The following is a 15003-nucleotide window of genomic DNA, read 5'->3' as shown; positions in this document are numbered from 1 at the left end:
TCCTGATGTGTTGGTGATTACCGTGGTCCTATTGGCAGTGTTAGTCGGAGAGGTGGTGGTTTCTGTGGTGGTGGTGGTTTCTGTGGTGCTACTGGCAGTGGTAGTCGGAGTGGTGGTGCTTCCGGTGTTCGTGGTGGTTCCCGTGGTGCTACTGGATGTCGGAGGTGGAGTGGTGGTGGTTCCTGTGATGGTGGTGCTGGTGGTTTCTGTGGTGCTACTGATAGTGGGAGTCGGAGCAGTTGTGGTTCCTGATGTGGTGGTTTTTACCGTGGTGCTACTGGCCGTGGTAGTCGGAGTGGTTTTTGTTCCTGTGGTGTTGATGGTTCCCGTGGTGCTACTGGCAGTGGGAGTCGGAGTGGTGTTTGTTCCTGTGGTGGTGGTGCTGGTGGTTTTTGTGGTGCTACTGGCAGTGGTAGTCGGAGTGGTGGTGGTTCCTGATGTGTTGGTGGTTACCGTGGTGCTACTGGCAGTGGTAGTCGGAGAGGTGGTGGTGCCTGTTCTGGTGGTGGTTCCCGTGGTGCTACTGGCAGTGGGAGACGGAGTGGTGGTGGTTCCTGTGGTATTGATGGTTCCCGTGGTGCTACTGGCAGTGGGAGTCGGAGTGGTGTTTGTTCCTGTGGTGGTGGTGGTTCCCGTGGTGCTACTGGCAGTGGTAGTCGGAGTACTGGTCGTTCGTGACGTGGGTGTGGTAACCGTGGTGCTACTGGCAGTGGTAGTCGGAGTGGTGGTAGTTCCTGATGTGTTGGTGATTACCGTGGTCCTATTGGCAGTGTTAGTCGGAGAGGTGGTGGTTTCTGTGGTGGTGGTGGTTCCCGTGGTGCTACTGGCAGTGGTAGTCGGAGTGGTGGTGGTTCCTGATGTGTTGGTGGTTACCGTGGTCCTACTGGCAGTGTTAGTCGGAGTGGTGGTGGTTCCTGTGGTGGTGGTGGTTCCCGTGGTTCTACTGGCAGTGGTAGTCGGAGTGGCGGTGGTTCCTGATGTGTTGGTGGTTACCGTGGTGCTACTGGCAGTGGTAGTCGGAGAGGTGGTGGTGCCTGTTCTGGTGGTGGTTCCCGTGGTGCTACTGGCAGTGGGAGACGGAGTGGTGGTGGTTCCTGTGGTATTGATGGTTCCCGTGGTGCTACTGGCAGTGGGAGTCGGAGTGGTGTTTGTTCCTGTGGTGGTGGTGGTTCCCGTGGTGCTACTGGCAGTGGTAGTCGGAGTACTGGTGGTTCGTGACGTGGGTGTGGTAACCGTGGTGCTACTGGCAGTGGTAGTCGGAGTGGTGGTAGTTCCTGATGTGTTGGTGATTACCGTGGTCCTATTGGCAGTGTTAGTCGGAGAGGTGGTGGTTTCTGTGGTGGTGGTGGTTTCTGTGGTGCTACTGGCAGTGGTAGTCGGAGTGGTGGTGCTTCCGGTGTTCGTGGTGGTTCCCGTGGTGCTACTGGATGTCGGAGGTGGAGTGGTGGTGGTTCCTGTGATGGTGGTGCTGGTGGTTTCTGTGGTGCTACTGATAGTGGGAGTCGGAGCAGTTGTGGTTCCTGATGTGGTGGTTTTTACCGTGGTGCTACTGGCCGTGGTAGTCGGAGTGGTTTTTGTTCCTGTGGTGTTGATGGTTCCCGTGGTGCTACTGGCAGTGGGAGTCGGAGTGGTGTTTGTTCCTGTGGTGGTGGTGGTTCCCGTGGTGCTACTGGCAGTGGTAGTCGGAGTACTGGTGGTTCGTGACGTGGGTGTGGTAACCGTGGTGCTACTGGCAGTGGTAGTCGGAGTGGTGGTGGTTCCTGATGTGTTGGTGATTACCGTGGTCCTATTGGCAGTGTTAGTCGGAGAGGTGGTGGTTTCTGTGGTGGTGGTGGTTTCTGTGGTGCTACTGGCAGTGGTAGTCGGAGTGGTGGTGCTTCCAGTGTTCGTGGTGGTTCCCGTGGTGCTACTGGATGTCGGAGGTGGAGTGGTGGTGGTTCCTGTGATGGTGGTGCTGATGGTTTCTGTGGTGCTACTGATAGTGGGAGTCGGAGCAGTTGTGGTTCCTGATGTGGTGGTTTTTACCGTGGTGCTACTGGCCGTGGTAGTCGGAGTGGTTTTTGTTCCTGTGGTGGTCGTAGTTATTGTGGTGCTACTGGCAGTGGGAGTCGGACCGGTGGTGGTTCCTGTGGTGGTGGTGCTGGTGGTTTTTGTGGTGCTACTGGCAGTGGTAGTCGGAGTGGTGGTGGTTCCTGATGTGTTGGTGGTTACCGTGGTGTTACTGGCAGTGGTAGTCGGAGAGGTGGTGGTGCCTGTGGTGGTGGTGGTTCCTGTGGTGCTACTGGCAGTGGGAGACGGAGTGGTGGTGGTTCCTGTGGTGTTGATGGTTCCCGTGGTGCTACTGGCAGTGGGAGTCGGAGTGGTGTTTGTTCCTGTGGTGGTGGTGGTTCCCGTGGTGCTACTGGCAGTGGTAGTCGGAGTACTGGTGGTTCGTGACGTGGGTGTGGTAACCGTGGTGCTACTGGCAGTGGTAGTCGGAGTGGCGGTGGTTCCTGATGTGTTGGTGATTACCGTGGTCCTATTGGCAGTGTTAGTCGGAGAGGTGGTGGTTTCTGTGGTGGTGGTGGTTTCTGTGGTGCTACTGGCAGTGGTAGTCGGAGTGGTGGTGCTTCCGGTGTTCGTGGTGGTTCCCGTGGTGCTACTGGATGTCGGAGGTGGAGTGGTGGTGGTTCCTGTGATGGTGGTGCTGGTGGTTTCTGTGGTGCTACTGATAGTGGGAGTCGGAGCAGTTGTGGTTCCTGATGTGGTGGTTTTTACCGTGGTGCTACTGGCCGTGGTAGTCGGAGTGGTTTTTGTTCCTGTGGTGTTGATGGTTCCCGTGGTGCTACTGGCAGTGGGAGTCGGAGTGGTGTTTGTTCCTGTGGTGGTGGTGGTTCCCGTGGTGCTACTGGCAGTAGGAGTCAGAGTGGTGGTGCTTCCGGTGGAGGTGCTGTTTCCCGTGGTGCTACTCACCGTGGGAGTAGGAGTGGAGGTGGTTCCTGTGATTGTTGTGGTTCCCGTGGTACTACTGGCAGTGGCATTCGGAGTGGTGGTGGTTCCTGTGGTGGTGGTGGTTCTCGAGGTGCTACTGGCAGTGGGAGTAGGAGTGGTGCTGGTTCCTGTGGTGGTGGTGGTTCCCGAGGTGCTACTGGCAGTGGGAGTCGGAGTGGTGTTTGTTCCTGTGGTGGTGGTGGTTACCACGGTGCTACTGGCAGTGGTAGTCGGGGTACTGGTGGTTCCTGATGTGGGTGTGGTAACCGTGGTGCTATTGGCAGTGGGAGTCGGAGAGGTGTTGGTTCCTGTGGTGGTGGTGTTTTCTGTGGTGCTACTGGTAGTGGGAGTCAGAGTGGTGGTGTTTCCTGAGGTGGTGGTGGTTCCCGTGGTGCTACTGGCAGTGGTAGTCGGAGAGGTGGTGGTTCCGGTGGTCGTGGTGGTTCCTGTGGTGCTACTGGCAGTAGGAGTCAGAGTGGTGGTGCTTCCGGTGGAGGTGCTGGTTCCCGTGGTGCTATTCACCGTGGGAGTAGGAGTGGAGTTGGTTCCTGTGATTGTTGTGGTTCCCGTGGTGCTACTGGCAGTGGCAGTCGGAGTGGTGGTGGTTCCTGTGGTGGTGTTGGTTCCCGAGGTGCTACTGGCAGTGGGAGTCGAAGTGGGGGTGGTTCCTGTGGTGGTGGTGGTTCCCATGGTGCTACTTTCAGTGGGAGTCAGAGTGGTGGTGGTTTCTGTGGTGGTACTGGCTGTGGGAGTCGTAGTGTTGGTGGTTCCTGTGGTGGAGGTGGTGATTCCCGTGGTGCAATTGGCCGTAGTAGTTTGAGTGGTGGTGGTTCCTGTGATGGTGGCAGTGTCCGTGGTGCAACTGGCAGTGGGACTTGTAGTGTTGTTGATTCTTGTGGTGGTCTTGGTTCCCTTCGTTTTACTGGCAGTGGCACTGGCAGTCATAGCGATGATGCTTCCTGTGTTATTCTCTTCCCTTTTTCCTATGGCAGTGGGAGTTGGAGTCCTTTCAGATTGTCCATTTGTTTTAGACATGTTTCTTCTGGCTTCTTCATAGGATCCATGGATTGAAAAGTCTAGGGGGTTGACGGCCTGTGAGGCTTTTTCCAGTCGTTTTGCATGAAGGTGCTCCTTCTCCGCCCTCCAGGGCTGCTGTGCCTCTCCTGTATCATTGATTTGTTCTATCTGCTTGCACTTAGGGTCACGGCGGTTCTCCTGTGACTCACACCCTCCTCCATCCCATACAGCCTTTTGTCCTTGGAGACCTGAATGACAGAACCGGAAATTAGTCTCCTTGATCTGTAACTTTCCTTCCCTTTTGAGATCCTTCCTTCTCTCAAACCTCTGTGACTGCCCCCCCACACACACTCCAGCCCTGTCTCTTGTGGAATGCACCATCTTGCTTGTTTCAAGATCTTGAGGTCAGGCAAGGCATAGGGGTTGAGGGGATGGAATATTTTGAGACGAAGGGACATCGTGTTGTAGAGCAGTAGGAAATGGAGTTTTTGCCCATTTCAGTAGTCAGATTTCAAGAAATTAAGTGTTTCCATGTGACTGAGCCCTTCCAATGGAACATGAGCACAACTGAGCATAGCGCTTCCAGGCCAGCCCAGAAACTTCTCATCGTGGCCCTCATTACTCTTCTAGCTGGAGGCCAATCGGAAGGAGGCCCAAGAGAAGAGGAAGCCTCAGGAAGAAGGAACCTAGGTCCCTGAGTCACCACATGAAGGAATGTTACCTGCCATACACGAACATCTGCCTCATTTTATTAAATGAGCAAGAAAAAAATCTTTTTTGGTTGTGCAATTACATATTTGGGGCATATCTGTTATAGAAAATACAAAATATCCTAATAATATGAGAAAGAGCCTCATTTAAGCTCTAAGAATGGATATACTTGCTCTCATTATCTTTTAAGAAATGTAAACCTTTTGGGACACCTGGGTGGCTCAGTTGGTTAAGCAGCTGCCTTCGGCTCAGGTCATGATCCCAACGTCCTGAGATCGAGTCCCACATCGGGCTCCTTGCTCAGCGGGGAGCCTGCTTCTCCCTCTGCCTCTGCCTGCCATTCTGTCTGCCTGTGCTCGCTCTCTCCCCCCCTCTCTCTCTGATAAATAAATATAATCTTAAAAAAAAAGAAATGTAAGCCTTTTGTATTAAATAATGCTTCACCCTTGTGATTTAAGATATTTGTAGTGTTCAAGAGAATTTGGCCTAAGGTGCCAACCCTGTAGTTTCAATTTGTAACATAACTGAGTGATTGATTTAGACTTGTCATTTTACATTAAAATCTCACTAAGACTATAAACAATACGAAAACATTTAAGAGAAGCTAATATCTACTGTTGGGGTCAATTAACATGTTTAACATGTTAAAACATGTTAAACTCCTAGGGCCTGCCTGGGCCTACTTAGCCATAGTGATTCCTTGTTGCCTGTAGACATTTTGTTGTCTAATAAATGCCTCAACAGTTATTGGTATCAGTCCCAGGTAACTGTTGCTAAAACACACACCTAAAACAAGGCCATTTTGTTGTTTAATAAACGCCTCAACAGTTACTAGTATCGGTTCCAGGTAACCGTTACTAAAACACACAGGTAGGAGACATCCAATCAGACAAAGCCACATATGTAGATGAATGCGATTGTGCCCTATAAAAACTAGCCTGTAAGACCAAGGGGCATCACTCTCTTCGGAGGTGGCCCTGGCCGGTCAGTCTGACTTCTAGTGCTTGGCATAGAATAAGGCTTTGCGTAACTTTGTCTCAGTCTCGTTCCTTTGATAACGGACCCAACACTACCACACAGATAATTACAATGTATTAGACTTGAAGGTTTGGGGGGAGTTTTAAAAAAATCTATATTTAATGTACTACATTTGTGGAGTTTCTTCAATACTTGGAAAGGTTTCCTTATTAATCAAACCATGAATGACTTTCAATAGGAAAAGTGACGTATTCATTTTATAAGTGTAACTTGAAAGGTTGAAACGTGATTTAATCGGCCAAGTATGTAAAATGATTACGCACCAATCAAAGGTCGTTCTCAAAGTGATACACTTCTGCTTCTGGCCAAGAAGGAGTGTCAGGGATTGGAATTCACCCTCCTCCCTGAGAACACACCCAGCCCCCAGATAACCACATCACCATACAAGAGACGAAATGATGGCTGTCAGTACGAAGGATGTCAGGCAACAGAGGACAGCGGTTCCCGAGAGGCACACGAGGAAACCAACAGGGGGAGCCCTGTGATGGCCCAGGCTTGCAGACAGCAGAGGGCTTCCAGGCAGAGGGCCCGGAGGGACAACCAGCTGGAGCCCAGCCCATCTCCTGGGCTGAGGAGATGCACATTAGTGTCTTGAGAGACCAAAGCAGCTGGAGTTCACAGGACAGACTGACTGGGGAGGCAGACTTGCACAGAGGGGCCCCTGGATATCCACCACGCGCACTACCGACCAGAGCGTGCTTAGGAAACAACTCCCCAAGATCCAGGAAGTGCCACTGGAAAAGATCAGAAGGAAGCTGACCAGTTCTCATGTAGGGACACAGTGCTGTTCCCACCAGCCAAAGTGGAAAAACCTGTACTTCTCAGGGGATGGGAGAGAGAACTCAGGAAGATCTTACTTCGGTCCTAGGAAATACAGCCCTACACACCGTGTGTGCGCCTCTTGCTCTGTCCTCCCCACCCCAACGGCAAGCTGATTCCCATTTTGACCGGACATATTCAGGTGACATTAAGTAGACATGCCAGACTCATTCAAAACAGAACAGCTGAGTTCTCTGCTAGATCCCTTGGAGCAAGCAGCCTTCTTCTATGGACTGTTGAAGCCCTTGAAGGGCACCGCTTCCCCCCCACCCCATCGCTTCCCACCTCTGCAGCATCACCCAGGCCTGCTGGTGTTCCCTGCAGAGCATATCCCAGATGTGTCTACTTCCTTCCATGGCTCCTGAAGCCACTGGATCAGCACTGCCGTGGACTCCCACCTGGCCTCCTGCCCCGTCTCCACACTTCCCAGCCAGGCCTCCACGCTAAGGACTCCTACACGCTGACGCTAGAGGGTTCCTTTCATGACACACGTGTGGGATTACTTCTGTGCTTTAACCCCCACTGTGGCCCCCTCCCCAGATCTGTATGGTGAAGTCCTAACCCCTAGGACCACAGAACGTTACATCTGGAATTAGGATTGTTGCCGATGTAATTACGTAAGATGGGGTCACCCTGGAATAGAGTGGGCCCTCATCCAAAACGAGGGGTATCCTTCTAAGAAGGACCCGTGTCCGCATTTTGAACACAGGGACATGCGCACAGGGAGATCCCCGGCAAAGCATGAAAGCAGAAACGACGTGCTTGTGAGCCACGGAACCGCCAAGCTTGCCAGCAGCGACCAGATGCCAGAGGAGAGGCCTGGACAGATCCTTCCTTCCCCACCACCTTCAGAGGGAGCACGGTCCGGCTGACATCTTGGTTTTGGACTTCTGACCTCCAGACCCGTAAGTCAGGATTTTCCCTGTTGTTTAAGCCACTCAGGTCGTGCTAATTTGCTGTGGTGGTCCAGGGAGCGAGACTCCTTCTGGTCACTTGTGGCTGCAGCCGTGGGTTCAAGGGGAGAGAAGTCCGTGGTGAAAACCCAGGAAGGCTTCTTGGAGGAGGCGGACCATGTTGCTGGAGGGGAGGAGGAAGGTAGCCTCTAGACTCGCTCTGGAGGCTGACAGTGGGACAGGTGCTGAGGACGTGAGTAGACAAAACACTCAGGACAGGCAGTCGGGGAGAGGGCTTGGGGAGAGGCCTGAGCACCCAGCACTGGACACATTTGTGCTGGCCGTGGGAGGGGAGAGGCACTTGCCACAGTTGGATGCAGGATGTTGTTTAGCTGATAAGCACTATATAACCAGAACGTGCTGGAAGGGGGGACCAGGTGGCCATGAGAGGGTGTGCCTGCCAGGAAGAGCCAGCTGAAGGCCACGAGGCTCTTCCTTGCGGTCCACACCCCACTCAGTCATCCCCAGCCCAGCAGCCTGAGAAGGGTTGCGGCACTGGGTCCCCGGAGAGGGCACACGGGAGAGTCAGGTGTGCTCACAGCTGGCCAGAGCTTTACAGACCAGCTGATGCAGAATGGGGACCCCGGGATCCCAGAGAGCAGGAGCAGAGTCTGCAAGGCTCCATTTCACTGAGGGGGAGACTGAGGCTAGAGATGCAATGAGCCACAGCTGTGCAGCCTGTGGGAGAGGCTGGGGGCAGGGAAGAGGAAGGAAAGAAGGCGGCAAAGAGAGGAAGAGGGAGGGGACAGGCGGGCCAGAAAGCCGGAACCGAGCAGAAAGGGGCGGAGGAAGAGGGAGCTAGAAACATCTTCCCCAGCTAAGGCACATCACGGTGCCTCAAATGGCTTTGTTAGAGGGAAGTCACTAAGAATCTGGACAGCGTAGACAGTGCCTGGGAAGACGGTGTCACTCTTTTTTTTCTTTTTAATTCAATTAGCCAACATATAGCAGATCATTAGTTTTTGATGTAGTGTTCAAGGGTTCGTTAGTTACACAGCCCCCAGTGCTCATGACGTCACGGGCCCTCCTTAACGCCCATCACCCAGGTACCCCCGCCCCCCTCCAGCAGCTCTCAGTGCATTTCCCTAGCATCATCCCCTCCGGTTCAGTCACGTCAGTGTAAATGGTAGGTGTTCATCCTTCTGAGGGTGTCGTTCCTGTAATTAATAAGGTGACAGCTCTGGGTGCTGTCACACTGGGAGTCTGTGCCAAGAGATGGCAGGGTTCGGGTCAGTGAACCAGCCCTTTAGACCGAGCCAAGCACTGCCCCACCCTGCCCCGGAATGTCACCCTCCTCATTTGGCCCATCAGCCCTCAGGCTGGTCCCCAGAGAAGGCCCTGCTCCTGTGGGGGCGGTGGAGGGGGGTCCAAAGAGGCCTCAGGCTCCGGGACTGCACTGCCAGGTACCTTCTCCTCTGCTCCCACCTCTTTCTTCCGAAAAGAGCTGCCCAAATTCTGGGGCCGGGGGACCAGGAGCCCCCACTGCTCCCGGTGTAGGGAGCTCACGCAGGACAAGAGCCCAGGCTACGGCAGTCTGAATGCCATCTATCGGCCCAGAATCAGCCTCCCCGCTTTTGCCTCCAAGTCCCCTTCTCACCCCACCCGGACCATCCCAGGAGGACATCTCAAGGGAGGGAGAGCCTGAGGCCGGCAGTTTGGTTCCTGCCTTTTCCCCTTCCTCTTTCTCTGGGGGCAGGCGAGTGGCAGAGGGAACCTGTACAGGGTCTTCTCAGGACCCCCCATCAACCTCTGCCAACCTGAGCCCCGTCCCCATGGCCACGGAACCCGTCCGGCATCCAACCCGTATCCTTTAGGAGAAGACCCTGAGGCCAGAGGTGAATGGAGCTGTCCCGTGGTGCACAGCTGTCTCAATGCAGGGTTGGAATCTGGGGCTCCCGAAACCCCATCTTGTACCCATCTGGCTACAGCAGTGACCCCCTGCCTGGTTCTGGGAGGCCTGGCATCCCTGAGACATCCTCAGGATGGGGTGACACAGAAAAGGCTAGGATGTGAGAGCGGAGACTTCAGGCATTAGTCCCCATCATGACAACAAAACCTGGACATTTGGTGGGTTGGAGGGGCAAATCCACAGGGTTAGGACAGATCCCAACGTCGGCCAAGCATCTGCCATATGCCAGGGTCCCTGGCAAGTCTGAGCTCTTATCCTCTTCTTAGAGAGGAAGGAGGCTCCGAGACACTAACTTGGAGGCACCCCAAAGTCTCAACTCTTCTCCCAAACGTAGTTGGGGAGAAAGGAGAGGGCAATGGGCATGAGGCTGAGCTCCAGGCAGAGGGTGCCCCCACCTGTGCCCCCCAGGAAGAAGCCCTCCTTTGGGCCTAGGCAGATCCAGGAGAGGAGGGGAGGCCGGGGTTCACTCACCATGGCCGGTAGCAGCTTGGTATGACAGGACGTGGAGGACGAGGGGCAGCAGGCAGAGCGTTAAGGCTGCCGGTCTTGACATCGGAGCTCGGAGGGCAGCGCACTTGCGATCCACCCTTGGGAGAACGGGCAAAATGACTGTCAGCCAAGGAACCCCAGTAATAAATGAGCCCCAGAGCCCTTTGATCCCTGAGACACTGGCAGACTGGGGCCAGCCCACCTGAGTCAGTGTATGAGTTTCTCCCATGACGAGCGGCGGGGGGGGCATGGATTTTATTTCAGGCCAAAGGGCAGAGGGCGGGGAGCCCTTCCCTCTCCGGGCAGCACACGAGCGTATCAGCCGTCAGATTTTTCATCCTAACAGAGGGGCAGGCGCAGGGGCCGGAAGACCTGTGGAGGGAGACCAGGGCGGAAGAGAAGATGCCGGGCCTGAACCACAGAGGAGAAGGGCGCCCGTTGTTCAACTCCCAGTAAGGACACTCCTCCCTTCTTCGCAAGCTCTCTTTACTGGCCCTGTGTGTACCCCACCAGGATGCAAATCATGGCCACACCTGGGCCAGTGCCCAGCTCTGGGATGGCTGCATCCTCGGATGTGCGGGTCCAGAGATCGATCTCTGAGTTCACAGGTGAGCCCAAGTTTCCACGGCCAACCGGAGTGACCTTGCCCCCACCCAAGGTCAGCAAAGCCAAGCGCTCACTCCTTCGCGTTCTGTGGGCCGCCATGCCTCACTCCCGGGGACTTAAGCCCGCAAGGGCTGACCCCAGGCTCTTCTGCCACAGTGACCTCAGGCCGAGGTGGACCTGATCCTGCCCCGGCCTGAAGCAGAAAAGGGGGACCACGCTCCCTGCTCACCACGTGGTCACAGGAAGGGGCTGAGCGCGGTGAGTATCCCCTGTGCAGATCTGGTCTCTAATCCGTGCAGGAGTACTCTCCCCAGGAAGGGCCCCCTGGAGCCCCAGGTGGGGAGGCGGACCCCCCGCAGAGAGAGAAGGAAGCTACTCACTGCTCTCTGCTTTAAGCTTTGCTCTTTCATTGGGAGGCGAATTCCAGAGTGGAGAGTCACTGGAGCAAACAAAGAAGCTGGGGTGTCTGGGCAGCCCTGGGGCTCCTGGACGGAGGGCAAGGAAGGAGCTGGGAGCCCACAGCAGGGGTCCGGGCCAAGTCCACCGGCTCTGAGCAGGACCACCTTGGGCCCTGATGCCGGTTTCCTTTTGAGCAGTGGGGGAGGTGGGCGAGTAGCACTGTGGTGGGCTCCGTCTGCCGCTGTCTTGTTGTCCAAATCTGGATTTGGGGCGGGGGCCCCGGCTCACTCCCCGCACCGCTGTCACCACCCTGGGCCTCTGGATGTGGAGCTGGGGGTGGGAGATTGGAGGGGAGGCCAGCGGGCCCTTCAGTTACCTGTCCCTAGACCACGGGGGCCCACCCTCCCCAGGCAGCCCCGGGGTGGTGGGTGGCAGGGGTAGGACGAACGGCACAGCTCCTAGTGCGGATGGGCCCCCGAGTCGCCTCTGTGGCAGGGTCAACGTTCTCCAGGGAGGGCTGGAAGTGGCTGTAGATGTTTTCAAGGCTGATTGGGTCCCGCTTCAGATTCTCACCTGCAGAGAGAGGGGCCGGGCTCAGTGAGGCTGAGGGGAGGCTGGAGAGACACAGAGAGGGGCCCTGTCCCATAAAGGGACAGCTCTGAAGAGCGGTCCCGCATTTTCCCTGAAGTATCTCCACCCTCCTACCACTCATTTCCTGTGGCGGGACTCCACAGCGCGCCCGCACCCGGGGAGCTGGCCCAGTGTGACAAGAGGACAGGAGGGAACGGCAGCCCCCTGATTTGCCTTGGGGTCAAAAGTCATGGCCCCAAGCAGGCGCCCTGGTGACCTGGGGAAGGGTAGAACGGGAGGAAGCCGCTGCTCTGGGGTCACCAGCACACGCTCCCTACAGCAACGGACCGAGAGAGGATGAGGCCAACAGACCAGGTCTCAGAGCAGGATTGGGACATGCAGAGCCCCCAGCAAGGGGAACCTTCCAGACAGTGGTACAGGCTGGCACGGAGGAGGGAAACTGAGCGTGGGCCACACGCAGGCAGGACGGATAGAGAGGAAAGGTGAGGCCTGGCAGCGGCTCTGTGGGGGCTTGTGGGTCAGGAGGCCGCGCAGTGGCTGGCAGAGCCTAGCGGCCCACAGCCACGCTGGGGCTGGCCGTAGCATCTTCTAGGCCTTTCTCCACCCACCAGCTTGCCCCTGGTGAGAAGCACCTTCCCAGATGCCTGTGTTCTGGAAGCTGCCAGGAACATCTCCGTGCCACTCTTGGGCGAGACAAATCGTATTCCCGCCTGCCCACAGAAACATGGGGAACTGCTGGGAGCAGGGAGGTGGAGGAGGGGGCCTAGAGGGCCCTGACCCTGGGCTTCTAGAAAGGGCTATCACAGCCAAGCCCTAGGTCAGGGACGGGCCTGTCCCCAGTGCAGCAGCAGAAAACAAAACAGCGTCACCATGACCCGGCCTGCCCTTCCCTCAGTGGGCCTCCGTTCCCTTATCAATGAGCTGGGAGCACCAGACCCAGCCAGAGCCACTCCCTCTGACGGTCAGAGGGGCTGTGTCCATCGATTTTCCCCCACTTTACAGCTGGGACAGCGACACAGGACAGCTCATCCCCGGTGTCCTGGTGCAACAATGGGGCGCTGTGGCCGCCGAAGGGTTAACCCCAGGTACTGTCGTTAAAGAATCCAATCTCAGACCCCCAGGTTTTGGAGGCATTTCTCTGCGGAACAGATCAGATCTGATCAGCAGGCTGCCTTTTGCTGTTTCCTAGAGCTCAGTGGGGTTGGGTCGCCATCAGGCCCCTGAACGCGGAGCTGAAAGGGACAGAGCCTTGGCAGGTTCCAACTGTGGTCCCCCATCGCTGGGCCTGGCCCCAGAAGCTCACCTGTGCAGTCTTCTCTGGGACCAGCACAGGAAGACGGTGAGGACCACCACCGTGACCACCAGCCGTGCTCCCACAGCCCCCACACTCCCGGACACCAGGCTCTTGCTGGTACTCAAGGCACAAGTCTCTCCCCAGTACCAGTGCGTGCCTGAGGCCGGGCATCTGGGGACACACACGAGAGCAAGCCAGTCCACTAGCGTCCCTTATACCCAAAAGTCTCCCAAAAGAAAAAAATGAATGCCAAAGCATAGGAAACTGGCTCTCCCTTCCAGGGCAGGCACCAGTTAGGAGGGACCCAGGCAGGGAGGCTCCCCAGCACTTAAGGGGCAGCGAGGGGTGGGGGTCCCCTTACTACAGAGCAGGCTTCAGAGTCAGCGTTGGATGCCTCATCCCAGACCCTCGATGTCCACCCATCTAAGCTCTGGCTAGCACCTCCTGAACTTCGTGCCCAGCTATAGCTAGAGGTGCTATGCCCTAGCACTGTGCTAGGGTATCGAGAGGAAAAGGAAGCAGAGACAGATCTACAGATACAGATCTGGAAACCGGGGAACTAGAACTGTCTCGGGAAGGGGCTCGCTCAGTCCTAGGATGCCCACGTCTGTAAGCTGCACGTGCTTATAGCGGTGGGGGCGGAGGGGTGAAGGGACAGCCAGGTGGGAGAAAGAGGGACAGTGGGGGAGGAAGCCTGACCCCCTCTGCCTCCCCCTCCTCACCCCTGCTCCACGACTGTGGTGGAGAGTGCCGTCCTACCACCGGAGAGGGTGGGGGCTTCCGAGGGGCTGGACACTCACAGGCAGCGGGGGCCACGCGGTCGCAGCTGGCATTCACCCTCATGACAGTTCCGTCGCAACTTCGTCCCTGCGGTGGCCCAGACCAGCTTCCCGTCCAGTTCGTCCACATAGTAGAACTGGGCATAATCTCCTTCTGAGAGCCCGGCTCTGGGTTGTGGGGGAAGGGTGGGGAGCAAGCATCGGGCTGGTTGAAGCGCCCCCAGCCCCCATGCGACGCCCACACTCTGCCCCCACAACGCCCAGCACTCCTCGGAGCCGCTTACCCTGCAGATCAAAGCCCTGCCCTGTCTTGCTCACGATGGTGGTGGCCTCCTCGCCATGGCACAGAGGTGACGCCGAGCATGGTGGAAAACACGGAACAGACACTGGCCTCTGCCCCGCCAGGGCTCGGCCCATCCCTAGATGCGGCCGGGTCTGTAAGCAGGCTTGGACCGGGGCTCTAGGGGATCACTTGAGGCCGAGACTGGGAACAGCTGCTGCGCCCGCTGCAGGCTGGAGAAGGCACCCAGGCCTGGCTTCCGGATCCCTACAGGGAGGCCTCTGGAGTTCCAGAAAAGGGGAGAGATGCAGGGCAGGGAGAGGCTGAGACCTCCCTCTGGGACCCCTCCCATCCTTTCCCCGCCACCATCAACGGGTCCTGGGGCGGGCCCGCCTCTGCCCGCTTCAGAATCACCAGAGAGCCTTTTGGTCTCATTCATAATCTTTTTTTTTTTCTTAAGATTTGATTTATTTATTTGAAAGACAGAAATCACAAGTAGGCAGTGAGAGAGGAGGAAGCAGGCTCCCTGCTGAGCAGAGAGCCCAATGCGGGACTCGATCCCAGGACCCTGGGATCATGACCTGAGCCGAAGGCAGCAGCTTAACCCACTGAGCCACCCAGGCGCCCTCATTCATAATCTTGACCTTTATGACTTTAGTGAGGCTAGAACGAGGACCCAGTGATGCATCAGTCACCCTGGGTCACCCACCCTCCCAGAAAGTGGGGCCCACAAAGCAAGAGGAGTGTGACCCAGAGCTGTGTGACCCAGAGGCAGGACAGACTCGAAACTCTTCCCTCCACCAGTTAACATCCTAGAGGGAAGCTGCAGGGTCAAATGATCTGAACGTTCCAAAATACCGGTGATCGCAGTAAATGCCACCGGGGGAAGTTCATTTATAAAAATGGAAGTCGGGGGCGCCTGGGTGGCTCAGTGGGTTAGGCCACTGCCTTCGGCTCAGGTCATGATCTCAGGGTCCTGGGATCGAGTCCCGCATCGGGCTCTCTGCTCCACAGGGAGCCTGCTTCCTCCTCTCTCTCTCTGCCTGCCTCTCTGCCTACTTGTGATCTCTCTCTGTCAAATAAAAAAATAAAATCTTAAAAAAAAAAATTAAAAAAAATAAAATAAAAATGGAAGTCTTCTGGGTGAA

At 56.3% G+C, this 15003-nt stretch overlaps 1 long non-coding RNA gene across 2 annotated transcripts in view; it reads left to right on the top strand.

The window, feature by feature from the left end:
• The window catches only part of LOC309854165, a 104231-nt gene extending 89471 nt beyond the window's left edge, over positions 1 to 14760 (top strand). The window contains exons 3-6 of one of the 2 annotated variants that reach the window (XR_014306110.1): positions 7265 to 7460; positions 10669 to 10770; positions 12505 to 12587; positions 12692 to 14760. This is a non-coding gene — a long non-coding RNA (uncharacterized lncRNA). Of the gene's footprint in view, positions 1 to 7264; positions 7461 to 10668; positions 10771 to 12504 lie in introns of both variants that reach the window. The other variant, XR_014306111.1, reaches the window with a different exon arrangement.
• The last annotated feature ends 243 nt before the right edge of the window (positions 14761 to 15003 follow it).

Source organism: Mustela nivalis (assembly GCF_964662115.1).
Source record: "Mustela nivalis genome assembly, chromosome: 19".
NCBI classification, from domain to species: Eukaryota; Metazoa; Chordata; class Mammalia; order Carnivora; family Mustelidae; genus Mustela; species Mustela nivalis.
The sequence above is the reverse complement of the archived record's forward strand: the minus strand, read 5'-3'. Positions and strand labels throughout refer to the sequence as shown.